This window comes from Phocoena sinus, chromosome 10 (genome assembly GCF_008692025.1).
Source record: "Phocoena sinus isolate mPhoSin1 chromosome 10, mPhoSin1.pri, whole genome shotgun sequence".
Classification (NCBI taxonomy): Eukaryota; Metazoa; Chordata; class Mammalia; order Artiodactyla; family Phocoenidae; genus Phocoena; species Phocoena sinus.
The window spans coordinates 86,702,126-86,717,520 of NC_045772.1; the positions used below are offsets into that span (position 1 = coordinate 86,702,126).

The following is a 15,395-nucleotide window of genomic DNA, read 5'->3' on the forward strand; positions in this document are numbered from 1 at the left end:
TGCTACAACACAATTCTTTCAATAATTGTGCTTATATACATATTAAAAGTAGGGAACAGAGGTGCCTAGGGACTCAGCAGCGGCCTATGCTTATATATATACAACAGGGACCTATTATTTTTCAAAATATCATATTTTAGAATAAAATGTTAAGTTTCTATGAGTAGCCCATTGCAACTGTGTTCACCTCCATGGTTTGGCAACACAGTGCTTTCTGACTTTTGCTCTCATGTAGTAAAGTAACACACCGTGACCCCAAAACAAAGGATGAAAAATTGGAGTGATACTTCTCCAAAACAAAATGGACAATTTTCTTTCAAACAAAAGAGAATCTTGTAAAAAAGGCAGAAGCTCATTTAAGGCATGGTGTGTATCAAGGACGGTTATTATCAAAAAGTCCCTTGATTCAAAAAATATCTGCCTAAATGATGTAGTTTGTGAATCTGCTACACAAAGGAACCATGAGTACTTCCTTCCTCCTAGAAAAGGTACCGCCATGGCACAGAAGAGAAGAAGATGAGCATTCATTTGATACATTCAAAGTGTTCTTGAATAAAGACATCTTTGCTGGCGTCTCAGTGTATGTGGGCATAAACGCTGATGCATTAGGAGAGGCAGTAAAAACACAAACCATAAAAGGATCTTCCTCGTATAACATTTAACTGTTAGCAGTAAAAGTTCCCCATTGTATTCTCTTTATTCACTCATCATTGGTATGAATACCATCTCCTAAATTTTCAGCAAAATCGCCCTCTTCTTTTAAAGGAGGTTTTCGTTAGAACCTTTGCCCAAAGGTAATCGAGTGACTAAATTATATCAGTGTAAGGTCTACCTTCAGCCCATTTTTCCCCAGCATCAGGACAATAAGGGGTCCAAAATTCCTCAGTGTATTTTTTTACAGTCCCTTAAACGAAAATACGTATGTGTTTTCTGTTCCTTTTCAGATAATTTGCTCTTTTCATAAAGAAGGAATAAAAGCAGGCGTGAAGGGTAGCTTGGCAGTTAACCACACATTCAATTAACAGGCCCTGTTACTGTTATCTCCGAGTCAGACATGGAAATTTCCAGGACTGTAACATCAGCCAGGCCCATTAGAGGGAGCTACAGGGAACATTAGTTTCAGGACTTGGTATTCAGATGAGCCACTGACAGAAAATGCAAGTGCCCCAAGAATACGAATGTAGGGTATGGAAAGCCTCAAGCCTCTGGGATCTTGACTCCAAAACACCCATAGATCACCATATCCCTGCATGGCCAAGACCCATTTGTGCTCATCTGTGCCCATTTGTGGTAGAGCTTAAACATGGGAGACTATTGGGGCATCTGTTTTGAAAGCAGCGACGTAAATTGCTTACCAGGATCTGGAACACCTGGATATTCCCTGACAGTTTCCTGAGAGCTTTTGCTGCCTTTCAAACTATGCAAGATGATGCCACCAAGTGTACACAGAAGAAATCCAGAATGATGTGGGAATGGGTGGCATCACTGACTGAAATCTTGACATACAAGAATTGTTATTAGTTTTCTCCTATATTAATAAGTAGTTCATCCTGTGTGAAATGCTTAAACATCTAGAAAACCAATTTCTTAAACTAGTAGCTTTTTTTAGTTTCCATATTTGAAATGATTTAATCACGTTCTGCTTTCCAAACTTGAAATCAGACCTTGCGTTAAACATTAAACAAATGCTCACATCGTCTTGCAAAGAAATCAGATTCTGCCTTTTACTGAAGACAGTTAACTGATGTTGAAGCAAAACAACATCTTCCTAAACATTACATAAACTTTTCCATTTAGAGGGGAAAAAAATCCGTTCTTGATAATAGCCAAGAAATTGTATTAAAAATTTCAAAGCTGTGACAAAGTGAGAGAGTGGCATGGACATATATACACTACCAAACGTAAAATAGATAGCTAGTGGGAAGCAGCCGCATAGCACAGGGAGATCAGCTCGGTGCTTTGTGACCACCTAGAGGGGTGGGATAGGGAGGGTGGGAGACGCAAGAGGAAAGACATATGGGAACATATGTATATGTATAACTGATTCACTTTGTTATAAAGCAGAAACTAACACACCATTGAAAGCAATTATACTCCAATAAAGATGTTAAAAAAACAATTTCAACGTGAATCACACTATCACTTCTCCAAATGTTTTAGTGTGCTTTAGTTTTCTGTTTCTTTGATTTTCTTGATGGTGAAAGTTGCCCCGTTTAAAGATAAGTCACTGTAAGGCTAATAAATTGTCTATGGAGTTCTCATTATCCCATATGCTAAAATTACCTCATAATTCTAGCAGAATTTTAACAAATGACTTAACATATTGAGATGATTTAAATCATCACTTCCTTTCCCCTTTCAGGAGGAGTGGTGGTTGATATCACTTTTTTTAAAAATTGATGCCGCACCAAGCCCGGTGCTAGATACTTTACATACAGCATCTCAAACTCTTCCCAAAACATTAAAGACACTGTAACCATTTTGCATCTTATAGATGAAGAAATCAGGGCTTTGGGAGTTTAAATGATTTGCCCCAAGGCCACAATTCTAGTAACTTGCAGAGCCAAGATTAAGTCCGTCTCAATCCAAGACCACGTGAGAACCCACACTCCAGCCATACTACCATTTTGCTACTCGTCACATAAGCACAAACATGCACATTACCCTTGATCATTTTAACCACTAAACTGGAGTCACAGATACTACTAACAACTATACACCCTTCATCAAGTTTTGAAATTTTCATTGTATAGATTTTTTTTATGGCTGAAAAGATCAGAGTTTGCCCACCTGTTTGATTATTGCACATGGGGTACGATCACCTGATTTCCTGGGAAAAGCACTAAGACCACTGTACTAGAAAGGTCGGGCCATGATCATGACCTGCCCATTGATTATGTGTATGTTTTGGAGCAAGTCTCCAAATTACCCTGTGACAAGTATCTCTGATTTACAAGTGATATCCATAATCACCCTCTAGAGGTTTGCAGCTTGTGTTTATGATTCAGCTAGCAAGCCTAACACTTCACACAGAAGCCCTCCCAGAAGCCACACTTAGAATAGCAAATATGCATTCCAATATTAGTATGATTTGTTGTTGCAGGGCTGACAGTATAGAAAAATGCTAGAGGCCCTTTCTTTGTGATAATGTGACAGGTAAAAGATGTGAGAATTCAGGGCTTCCCTGGTGGCGCAGTGGTTGAGAGTCCTTCTGCCGATGCAGCGGACGCGGGTCCGGGCCGAGGTCCGGGAAGATCCCACATGCCGCGGAGCGGCCGGACCCGTGAGCCACGGCCGCTGAGCCTGCGCGTCCGGAGCCTGTGCTCCGCAACGGGAGAGGCCACAGCAGTGGGAGGCCCGCATACCAAAAAAAAAAACAACAACAACAAAGAGATGTGAGAATTCAGTGGGTTATTTAAAAACAAGGAAAAATGACACCAGGGGCACAATTTATGGAAAGCAATCATAGTCTATTAGGTCAGAAAATTCCAATCCTAGATTTATGTTCGATTAGGCTTTCAAATTGCATGCAATAGATGTTTTTTAAAGTGCAGGGTCAATACTGGTTGGCTGCAATGACAACTGATTTGCTTCTCTTCTGTTAGAGGCAAATACTTCAGGATGAAATGTCAGAAAGGTTATTTCGGTTGCAAAAAACTGTAAATGCTTATTCCTTCCCAAAGGTCAGATATTATAATGAATCTTGAAAGACAATGAAACAGCATGCTAAGCCATAAATATTTTAATTTTCAAACCCATGTTTAAGCAATCAAGTCACCTTAGAGGAGTTCCTCTTTTTAACTGTAATGCTCTTTGGAAATGCTTTTGTACAAATATGTTTACTTGAGGAAAGCCACCCTAGCAAACAGTTAAATACCATATGCTACAAGTCATGGAAAAAAAAAGAGTTTAACTACAGTTCACATAAAACTGTGACCTCAAAGGAAGGTTATTTTGAAAATGTACACAAATAAATTTTAAAAACATTTGGGGGCATTTTGGATTTCAAGCCTATAACCATAAGCCAAGATGCAGCAGAGCTGGCATTTTGGATGCTGTGTGGATGCTGGACTAACATAAGAGAATCAGCGTCTAGGATATATGGAACACGGATTTGATGCTTCAGTATTTGAAACAAAATGAGAAACTGAAATGATAGAGATAAAAATCAAAAAACAGAACATCAAAAATGACACTCACAAAAAAAAGTAAACACAAGAGAAATAACAACCTATACCACAGAAATACAGATACCATAAGAAAATATTATGAACAGTTATATGCCAACAAAATGGACAAGCTAGAAGAAATGGACAAGTTTTTAGAAACATATAACCTGCCAAAACTGAAACAAGAAGAAATGATAATATGAATAGACCAATCGCTGGAAGTGAAATAGAATCTGTAATTTAAAAACTCCCTGCAAACAAAAGTTCAGGACCCGATAGCTTCACTGGGGAATCTTACCAAATGTACAAAGAAGAACTCACACTGATCCTTCTCAAACTCTACTGGCCAAATATGTCAACTTCCTCTTTTACAACCCCTCCCTACCAAAGCATCTTACATGTAGTAGGTGCTCAGCAAAGTGTTCTCTATTTTCTCATTTAAAATGAGCCTATTACATTACTCAGGATAGTCTTCCCACCCCACATGGTTAGTTGGCTTAGAAGAGCGCTTCTCAAACACAGACATGACCAATACAATATTTACAACTAAACCGTCTTACACTCAAAATGCTCTTCATCTCAGAAGGCCCATACTTCTATTCTCTCAAATTTTTAACCAATTTTTTAAAAGGGCTGTTACGTTGCAGCACTCTGCCAAGGAATAACTTGAGACAATGGTTAAAAATAAGATAAAACAGCCCCAAAAGTAACCATTTAAAGAAAAAAGAAAGAAATCGGAAGTCAAACTCCCATATTCTATTTTTCTGACCTATATTCGTCGAAGACGATATTAAGAAATAGAACTTAATTATACTCAAAACCATTACTTAATGAAATGCTTATTCGTACTATCAACGAAAGTCATTCTTCTCAAAGGTCCTAATGGAGGATACAAGTGGCAGAATTATAACCAGAGGAGAAGAAAAGGTTTCTAGCATCAATGTTATTTAGAGTCAACCAGTTCCACAAATCCTAGTTACAACGTTTGCCTATTAATCTTTTCATTTTATAGACGAATTTTACAGACGAATCAATTTGCAATCTGAACTCTTAAATGCACAATAACCTCACTCCTTTTGCACATATCTGGTCCCATGCTTTGGAACATTAAAAAAAGAAAAAACCTCCAAAACTGTACAGATTGTAATTAATATACACATCAATTATATCCATCTTCTCGTCTGTATTAAAAAGCAAAATATGCATCAAAATTTTAATAATAAACATTCAAACAAGATGGTTTGATTTGTGATGTTTCTTCACAATTGAACAGATTACAACCAGAAGCCAAAATTCTACGGCGAGGACACAGTCCCTCACCAAGTGCTTAGTAATTCAGAGTTAAGGATAGAAGTAGATGAGACCGAGACCCCTGATAGGATGTGGAGACAGTTCCTCAGATGCATCCATTTCTGTTTCAAGAAGATGAAGAAATTCTTTCTCTGAAGAGTTTGGGAGGATTACAGAATATTCTAGATTATAAAAAACTCATGTTATCTAATACGGCAAAAGAAAAACATATGAACGTGACTTTTTAATTTTCTATTTAGATCTTTCTTTACTTTTTAGTTATTCTACCCAATGTGGAAATATATACATTAGATGGTTAAATTTATTAAATGAAATTTTTAAATACCTGTCTTCTATGAGAAAAATTACTAAAACTATTTTATTGTTTTTTCAAAAAAATTAAAACAAAATTGCTGAAACCAAACAATCTAATGTCTGAGACTTGGTAGTATAAATACAACAAGGGCAAACATTGTGACAAAACGAGTTGAAAGGGAGGCTAACATCTAGGACACACCTAACCAGAAGAAAAGCATATATCGGAAGTCACAAGAACGAGATATCACAGGAGAAACATGCCTGTAAAATATAAAGTCAGTTCCCAAGGCTACACCACAGCTATCTTCTATTATATTTTCCAGTAATATTCACTTCACTCATCCTTAAAGAGAACCTTTAGTGTACTGATATGAACCTCAAATACTGTTTGTATATGAAATTCAAAGGTACACAACATTTCCGCCCTTCTTAATATTTCCACCCAGCTAGAGATCAGGGAACTCTACAGATTTTCTCTATAGGTTTGCTCTGATCAGAAAGAACTATAGGTTTTCTCTGATCAGATCCCAAAATCATACAATACTCAACCAGTCTTTACCAACTATTTTTGTTGGCCTAGATATAAAGAATTCTTAATAAGTTACTAAACCTAAGTTAAAGGAATTTATGAAATTTGGGAAAATACCATATCACCCAGTGTTCCTTGATCCCTTACTTAAATAAGATTTCAAAACCAGCCTGAATAAAAGTAAACTAATTATATAGATGTTTTTTACTCCATGCAGTCAAATAACAGCCTTAAAAATCTTACTGAATTTTCCAGGGATTGTCACTGCCCAAGCCCTGTGAGGATATGAATGCATAAATTTGCTTTTAGTGAACGTGAGTAATGGAATCTAATCTTTGACCACATACAGTAATTCTTCGTACAGCACTCCTGCAAGACCCAGCACCAGTACCCAGCATTAAGGGGAGCAAAGTACCGTAGACCCTTGAACACAGGGGTTAGGGGTACAGACGCTCCGCACAGCTGGAAGTCTGTGTATAACTTAGAGCCAGCCCTCTGCAGATTCAACCAACTGCTGAGCATGTGATACTGCAGTATTTACTGTTTTAAAAATCTGCGTATAAGTGGACACAAGCACTTCAAACCTGTGTTGTTCAAGGGTCAACTGTACTCCCATTATTGGACTCTCTAGTTGTTATAAAGTTTTCTCCCTTAACATAGTGTTAAAATATGCATGAGACTTTCATTCTATTGATTCCACTTTTGCATTCTAGAGCAATATACAAATGTGTCTTTTTTTTTTTAATGGCAACCTTGTAAATAATTGAAGACAGGTGTTTTAGTTCCCTCAGCCTTCTCTTTTCTAGGCTACACAGTCCCACTTCCTCTGTTTTCTATATGATTTCCAGACTTCTGTCTCTCCAGTTCGTCAATGCCTTTCGTAAAATTATGGTGTCTTGGACAGAAAACAGTATTCCAACTGTGGTCTGGCCAGTGTTAAGTACATCAAAGATATGACTTCCCATGATGCAGACACTTCTATTTATACTGCCTAAGGAAGGCTTAAGGGTTTTTTCTTTTTCTTCTTTTTTTCTTTTAAACAACTGCATCGTACAGTTGGCTCATATTAAATTTGTAGTCAAGTAAAAGCTCCAGATGTTTTTCGCAAGCTGGAAATTTTCATGTTCAGTTCTCACTTGCAGCCAGCAACCATTTACTCCAGTAACAAGCAGAGAATTCATAGGTATAGCTGTCTGACAGAGGGATCAATATCTGGATAATCCACTGTATTTTGTTATAAAACCTCTTCCAGTTGCCATTCTCATTGCTTAAGTTTTTATCAACTGAATTAAGTATCTTCCCTTTGGGAATGTCTTGAGTATTCAAATACATATTTATGTATATTATTACTTATGTCGTATTTAATATGTGCTGGTCACTGTTCTAAGTGCTTTAAAAATTTTAACTCATTTCATCTGGATAACAACTCTCTCAAGTTGGTACCATTATTATACACATTTAAACAAAGGAAGAAACTGAAGGGCAGACAACTGAAGTAACTTGCCCCAAATCACAAAGCCAGTAAGAAGCAGAGCTGGGATTCAAAACCAGGTAGTCTAGAACCAGACTGGGGCTCATAATCATTATTTTATGCTGCCTCTTAACCCTACGTACATGCTTAGAAAAGCAGGCACTGCGTCAGACACTTGGGAAGCAAACCAAATAATATAGCATCATATTTCTATGTGTCTGTCTTTAGCTCCATTAAATAGATAATAGATAGATAAATAGACAGACAGAACGAGAATAAGCAACACAGAAATAGGTCAGAGACATTCTGAGCATAACTTTACAGTGAATCCAAAATATAAAGGTCTCTTTTAGGGCTGTTGAAAGGCTTACATAAATTAATATCTATAAAGCATTTAGAGTAATATCTGGCCCAACCTGATTGCTAGCAATTATATTATAGTTATATTATTTTGTTAATAAAATAAATGTCAACTTTATAAATGTATTTTAATACAAATATACATATATGAACTCATATTTATAAATTACAAAGTTCCTTAGGGCAAGGAAAAAACAGATTTTTAATTAAATCATAATGGGACTTTATTTTAAAAAGTGAACTATTCTCTTAAATAAGGAAGAGAAGTATGGTGAAAATTAAAGCAGGCAGGCTATCAGAAACACTGAATGATAAAAAAAAAAAATCCATTTCTTTAGCACCCACCCTCTGCTGGAAAGAACTCCACTAGCATTATGTATGTCACCAACTTGTTTGAGGTTTAAAGATAAAACTACGCTAAAAACATGCATTACCACCAGACATTATGGGTCACCTGAACCAATCTAGGAGCTTACCTCTTTAAGTATTCTAAATTGATATTTTTTGGCAACTCACGTACGTTCCTGCTAATCCAAGGTTATCTAAAACATGTGGTTTTTTAAAAATTTATTTTCTTTCTTTCTTTCTTTCTTTTGGCTGCATCGAGTCTTAGTTGCAGCATGTGGGATCTTCGTTGAGGCATGCGGGATCTTTCTTTGTGGCACGGGTTCTTTGTTGCTGTGTGCCGGCTTCTCTCTAGTTGTGGCCTGCGGGCTCTAGGGCGCGTGGGCTCTGTAGTTTGCGGCACATAGACTCTCTCGTTGAGGCATGCGAGCTCAGTATCTGTGGCACACAGGCCTAGTTGCCCCGTGGCACGCATGCAGGATCCTAGTTCCCGGACCAGGGATCAAACCTGCATCCCCTGCATTGGAAGGCAGACTCTTTACCACTGGGCCACCAGGGAAGTCCCTAAAACATGTTCTTTTGCTAGTGCTTTCGAATGATGGACACAGGATCCTCTATAGACTGTCATTTTTGCTTAGGACTAAGGGCTACATACCAGTAAAACTTGAAGGATCTCATCAGTAGAATTTCCTGAGCAAACTAATCCTCATTTGGCTTTGAAGTGTGGTTGCTGTACTGTGTAAGGAGTCAGAGCAGAACATGGAGGCCACGATGGACAGGATTCAGGATGGAATTCTACCGTCATCACATCACGATCCACCGTCTTGATACGGCTATTCTGTTGTTGGTATTCTGGGGTTTTTTTTAGTTATAATCATTGTTAATATTTATCAAAGTTTGTTACTGGCTGATTGGTAGATGAAAACTTGCTTATTTTTTCTATGATTTTCCAATTAATAGATAGTCTATGCATAGCAGTTTCAATGTAAATCATCCATAAGGCAGCTGTAAACATTATTCCACATCACCCCACAAGCAATTTTTATTTTGGCATAGGTAGGAGAACGTCAATGTTGATTCATCTGCGGGTTTATGATAGTAATTGACAACGGTAGGATTTTTTAATAAAACAAACTCCTAAGCATATGTTCAAATTCTTAGCTTAGAAGGTCAGCAATTTACATATGTTCCTCCACATCTATTTGCACTTATCAAATTACTTTCCTAGGGAGATAGAAACTTGTGATCAGGCAAATCAATTAAAAGGGGAAAGGAGGGAGAAAAAGAGACAGAAAAAGCGAGAGGTCTACTTATGTAAATTATCCCCCCAAATGCAAAAGGGACAAGATGCTTTGCTCCACTCCTGTCGACTGATCGCTACCTACCTGTTCCTTTCTCATCTCTGTCCTTGCCCTTCCTAATAACTAAGAATGGACCACCTTGTTTTACAGTCATTCTGTAGTACAGCAAGAATATGGTTACTGTAACACGCTTAAGAATTTCAAGCATACAGAGTGAAGTCAGTCAGAAAGAGAAAAACAAACATCGCATATTAACGCATGTATGTGGAACCTAGAAAAGTGGTACAGATGAACCGGTTTGCAGGGCAGAAATAGAGGCACAGCTGTAGAGAACAAACATATGGACACCAAAGGGGGAAAGCGGCGGGGGTGGGGTGGGGTGGGATGAATGGGGAGATTGGGATTGACATGTATACGCTAATATGTATGAAATAGATAACTAATAAGAACCTGCTGTATAAAAAAATAAATAAAATTCAAAACTTAAAAAAAAAGAATTTCAAGCAAAAAAAAAATTATCCTTTCAAAGTTTTGCTTTGGTAATACCTATTGTCTCTGAATTCTGTGTTTACAATTATGCTAAGAAATGCAAAAATACAACATTTTCTACTGCTAGTTTGTTTCATCTCTCACCAGCTTCCCCCTCACTGAAAGACACTGTCATTTCACCCTTAAAACAAACACAATGTCTCCACTCCCATCTTAGTTATTTCTTACTAGGTTATGATGATAGGTACTGTCTGCTCTTTCTACACTGTTAGCACCCAAAGGAACCAAAAACCCACCTTCTTCCCCCACCTTTACAAGCACTAGCCTTACCTCAGCATGTGTTCGGGCAGAAGTGCTTATTATCTCAGCCAGTGGGCCCAGCATATCTCCAGGAGGTTACGAAAAGCGGGAGGGCTGTCTTTGGCCCACTTGCTACAAATGGAATCAGATTTGTAACAGAAGACACATGCACGCAGGTGTCACAGGGAATATGCAAGCAAGGGAGAGGCAAAACACAGATCAGCCACTCACCGGCACTAAAACCTTACGCATGAGAGTCCACTTAACCTTTATAATTATTTCTAAACCAGAATTAATGATTCTGAAAGTCTGTTTTGGAAGGAACACCTTTGTTTGTCCAGGTGCACGAGGTTGTTTCCCTCTGCCACAGAAAAACAAGTTCAAGGCGTTATGAAAAGCGTGCACTTAAAAAGAACACTTTCATCTCAGCTGTTTGTGTGCTAGGAAACATTTCAGGATTAAAGTCTCAAGAAAGAAGTCAATCAAGGAAGATATGGGCATATGAGCGTGTACATTGTGTCTATGGGAGGGACGGAAGGAGGGATATTGGGGTGGGGGGGAATGGAGCTCCTGACAGAGGTGTAACATCTAATCATCATTATTTTCTGTAACTTTCATATCTATGATAATACAAAAATTTATAGGGCTCTATCTTTTTTTTCTGGCTGCACCACGCAGCATACAGGATCTGAGCTCCCCAATCAGGGATCGAACCCTTGCCCCCCTGCAGTGGAAGCTCGGAGCCCTAACCACTGGAAGGGCAGGGGAGTCCCAGGGCTCTATTTTAAATATGTGTATATTTCACATGTATGTATACTTTACTAAAAATTTGATAAATTTGTAGAAATACATTTTGATAAATACAAAGGCCACTTTTTTTTTTTTAGAAACCTGAATATAGAGAGTGGCATTATAATTTGGTACTGTATGAAGCCAAACATAACTAAAATCAACCCAGGCTTCACTGGATATATATACCAGTGATTTCTAGCATTCCAAGACTAATTATCATGCAACAAAAATTTTAAAGTATTACTGTTAATTATATAACAAATTAGATAAAGGTATCAGTATTGCAAAATTACGATCTCTAAAAATGTGTTATATTCTGAAAGTCATAACCGTAAAAGACAGGAAATTTTTAAAAGGTAAGCCCTAGACTATTAAATCAGATTTCAAAAGTCTATAGTAATTTAAACTTAATCATCTTTACAGTTTTAAGAATTGTCTCCAAGGCAGGAGCTAAATACGCTAGTAACTCAGACTGGCGTTTAAAATTCATATACTCCGAAACATATAAAAATATTCATATATGTCTTCCCTTTGGGACAACTTAGCAAGATCGGCCTGTTTTTCTTTTCTTAGAGGGAGGAGGAGATAGTAGCATTGGTAAATGGGATATTCTCTAAGTATTCACAGAAGTCTAGCTGGAGCTACTGTTATGTCCTTCTACACACATATACGTTTTACAACATGACCTTGGTGAAAATAGTCTTTATTAAATTATGTGGGGGTTTTCCTGACAGAAAATATTTTCTAAAACAGGACATAGTACATATTATAATGGGTACCCTCATCGATAATACGCAGTAGGACAAAAGGTTTATCTTTATTAAATGTATTAGTTCAGTATTTAACCTAAAATTTACATTAGAATTCTCTCTTCTGATACTATGTCTAATTACCAAAAAAGGCACTCAGGGGCTGGACTGTCATTTTAATACGCTGGCCAAGAAATTATTGCTGCCCTAAAATCTAAAAATAAATACAGCAATAGCTCTATCTAAAAACACAAGTCGAGACTTTTCAATGATTGTTACTTGGGAAACACATGCTATTATATTAGTAAAACTTTATAATTTAGGTGGGAAAGGAAAACACAGCTATGACAAAATCTGAACCAAATTATCCTAGACTGGCTATTCTCAGAGCTTGGATTTTCCAAATATTTGCCCACTCTTGATTTTATGTTGCCCGTTACCAATCTATGTTTTTAGGACTTCAAAGGCCAGCTATTCCAAGGAGCAAGAAGCTAGACAGACATGAAACTTGGATGCCACGCTTAGGAACACAGAGTGCTCTGGCCCAGCCACAAAACCAAGCCTCATTTCACCTCTCCCACTTCCTGTTAATAGCAAAGGTTAGAAACAGATTCTGTTCCCAAGCACAAAAGTCAGCATGTCTTTTTTTTTTTTTTTTTTAACTACCAATAAAACTGAGCAGCGCACACAGGTACAAGTGTTTTATGCTATTTGCTTATTCTCTACCAGAGTTATAAACCCTTAAGACAGATGGCAGTATAATTGTTAAATTCTACAGATTAACTTGGCCGCAATTAAAGCAACAAACCTCCCAGCCAATAGAATATTCTCGGTCTTGAGTTGTTATACCTGGTGTGAACACAGATTTACATCTGATAGTGACATGTATAAAAACATTAACTAATTTGATCACCAACATCAGAACTACTATTAGTAGAAAATGTTTCCTGAACAACGAAACATGAAAATTATATTTACACAAAGGCAAAATAAATGGTGGAAAGGTCAACTTTTGAAAAAAAAAATACAAATATATGTGTCTAAAAATCAACGCCATAATATTTTAAGGTGGGTAATTTAACACTTTGACAATTTCTCAACCAGTGGAGCACATAAGTTCATCTAATATAACTATTCTACTGAACATATCATTACTATTATGGTTTTACCATTTCAACATCCTCTATTTTATCCTGACCAAACCCAGTTTCCACTTATGCTTAAACGCCTCCCATGATCAGAAGAGCATTTATTTTTGTCCCTAGCTCTAGTACTTGTGACAATATTAAACAAGTCTATCACTCATATACCTGCCCTTCCCCTATTCCTATGAAAGGAGAGTCCAAATGCCTGTCAGATTTATGACATATGAATGAAGGGTGAGACAGTCATGCTTCTATTGCCTGATAACTTATCTGGAATCTGATAGCAAAGTGGAATGACTAAACCTTAACCCAGAAGGATCCAGAAGCTTATATGTCTAAAGATAAACCTGAAGCGCACCCAGCACAGGGACTTGCTTTAGCACCAGGGCAGCCAATCTTCAGGGACTCTGCTTCATATAACAGTGAAAAGCAGAGCTTGTGCTATGACCTCAGCAGTGCTTATGAAAACTCCTGTAACTGAGCCTTCACCTGGCATCCCCCAGGGCCCTGGGATACAAGAAAAATTGCCTTGGATGCCCCCAAATTCGAGTCAGACCTTTACGCTTGACTAAGATTCCAATCACTTATAATTATCAGTTGAGTTTTCAATCTTCTTGGACATTAGTTTATTCCAGGGCTGCCTCTATCCCACATCATGTCAACCTCAGCACGAAGCTCAGACCATGCTTGCGTGTTAAAAATAATGTAAAACTTGCAAGCAAACATGCATGAATTTATGAGACTTGATTGAGCTTAGAGAATGGAGCTCTGAGGGATTTACACATTGCAGTTTACTGCCAACTCCTGATCTTGTCCTTTCTCCTTCTCTTACTCTTTTGCAAGTTGCCAAGAAGATTCCAAAATATTCTCTATCACAGTTTTTTCTCTCTTCTCTGAAGCCCTAGCTCCCTCTGACATCCAAGCCCTTTGGGGACGGGTGGAATGAGAATAGAGTGATATTTTCTCCATACTTGCAACAGTATCTAAAGATTTTTCCATACTTTTTTGTAAGAGAAATTTTGGTGACAGTTGTCAAGTTGGTAAAATATTCTTCACCTGATTTTTAAAAGTTCCTAAAACTACCCTCCTGCCACTCTCTTTCTTCATTAATATTAACCAGATTGCTGAAATTTAATTTCAAAGAAATCATTTATTAAATATGGTATTTAGGATATAATAGTGTTCAAGATAAACCTTTCATATTTCATCATAAAAATGAAACAAAAACACATGACTTAAATTTTTGTCAAATCTGACATTTTGAAAGTGCATCCATTTCACTTGCTATAAGAAAAACACATGAGGGATTTCCCTGCTGGTCCAGTGGTTAAGACTCTGCGCTCCCAATGCAGCGGGGCCGGGTTCAATCCCTGGTCAGGGTACCAGATCTCACATGCCGCAACTAAGATCCCACATGCCACAACTAAAGATCCCGCATGCCGCAACGAAAAGACCCCATGTGACGTAACTAAGACTCGGCGCAGCCAAATTAATTAATTAATTAATTTAAAAAGAAAGAAAGAAAGAAAGAGACATGAAAAAAGTTACCTTCAGGGTATAGCTCTTCCCTCTCAATAGCAACCCCAAAGGAGATGTCACAGAGTACTTTAAAAACCACTGCTCTCGGATTTTTAAAAGAAAATTCCTTGTAATTTTAATTATATACTGTAAACCATTACTTTAAAATACAGAATACTTAGTTTCTTTAATCCATAATCCCATATATAGAAATGTACCTGGAAGAAATAATCAGAAAAGCAAACCAGGGTTTATAAAAATATTTACTTCAGTATCATTTACCCCGACAAAATCTAGAGATAATCGACCAGTCCAACAAGAGAGAAATGCTTAAATAAAATGATACATTCACACAGTGACCATTAAGAAGTGTACAAGTGATAAAAGTGATGCAAACTGATACAAGTATAAAAGTGATAACGTTTTCATACTTTTAACGTTGTAGAAGATGGTCAGAAAATACCATTAATTTAAACAGACAGAAAACCAATCAATAAAAACATTACAGGGACTTCCTGTTGGTCCAGTGGTTAAGAATCCGCCTTCCACTGCAGGGGATGCTGATTCAATCCCTGGTCCGGGAACTAAGATCGCACATGCCTTTGGGGCAACTAAGCCA

General features: G+C 37.5%; 1 protein-coding gene across 3 annotated transcripts in view; it reads right to left on the reverse strand.

The window, feature by feature from the left end:
* Positions 1 to 15,395, reverse strand: part of PDE3A (phosphodiesterase 3A) — a 324,662-nt gene that overhangs the window by 241,692 nt on the left and 67,575 nt on the right. The window lies entirely within an intron of this gene.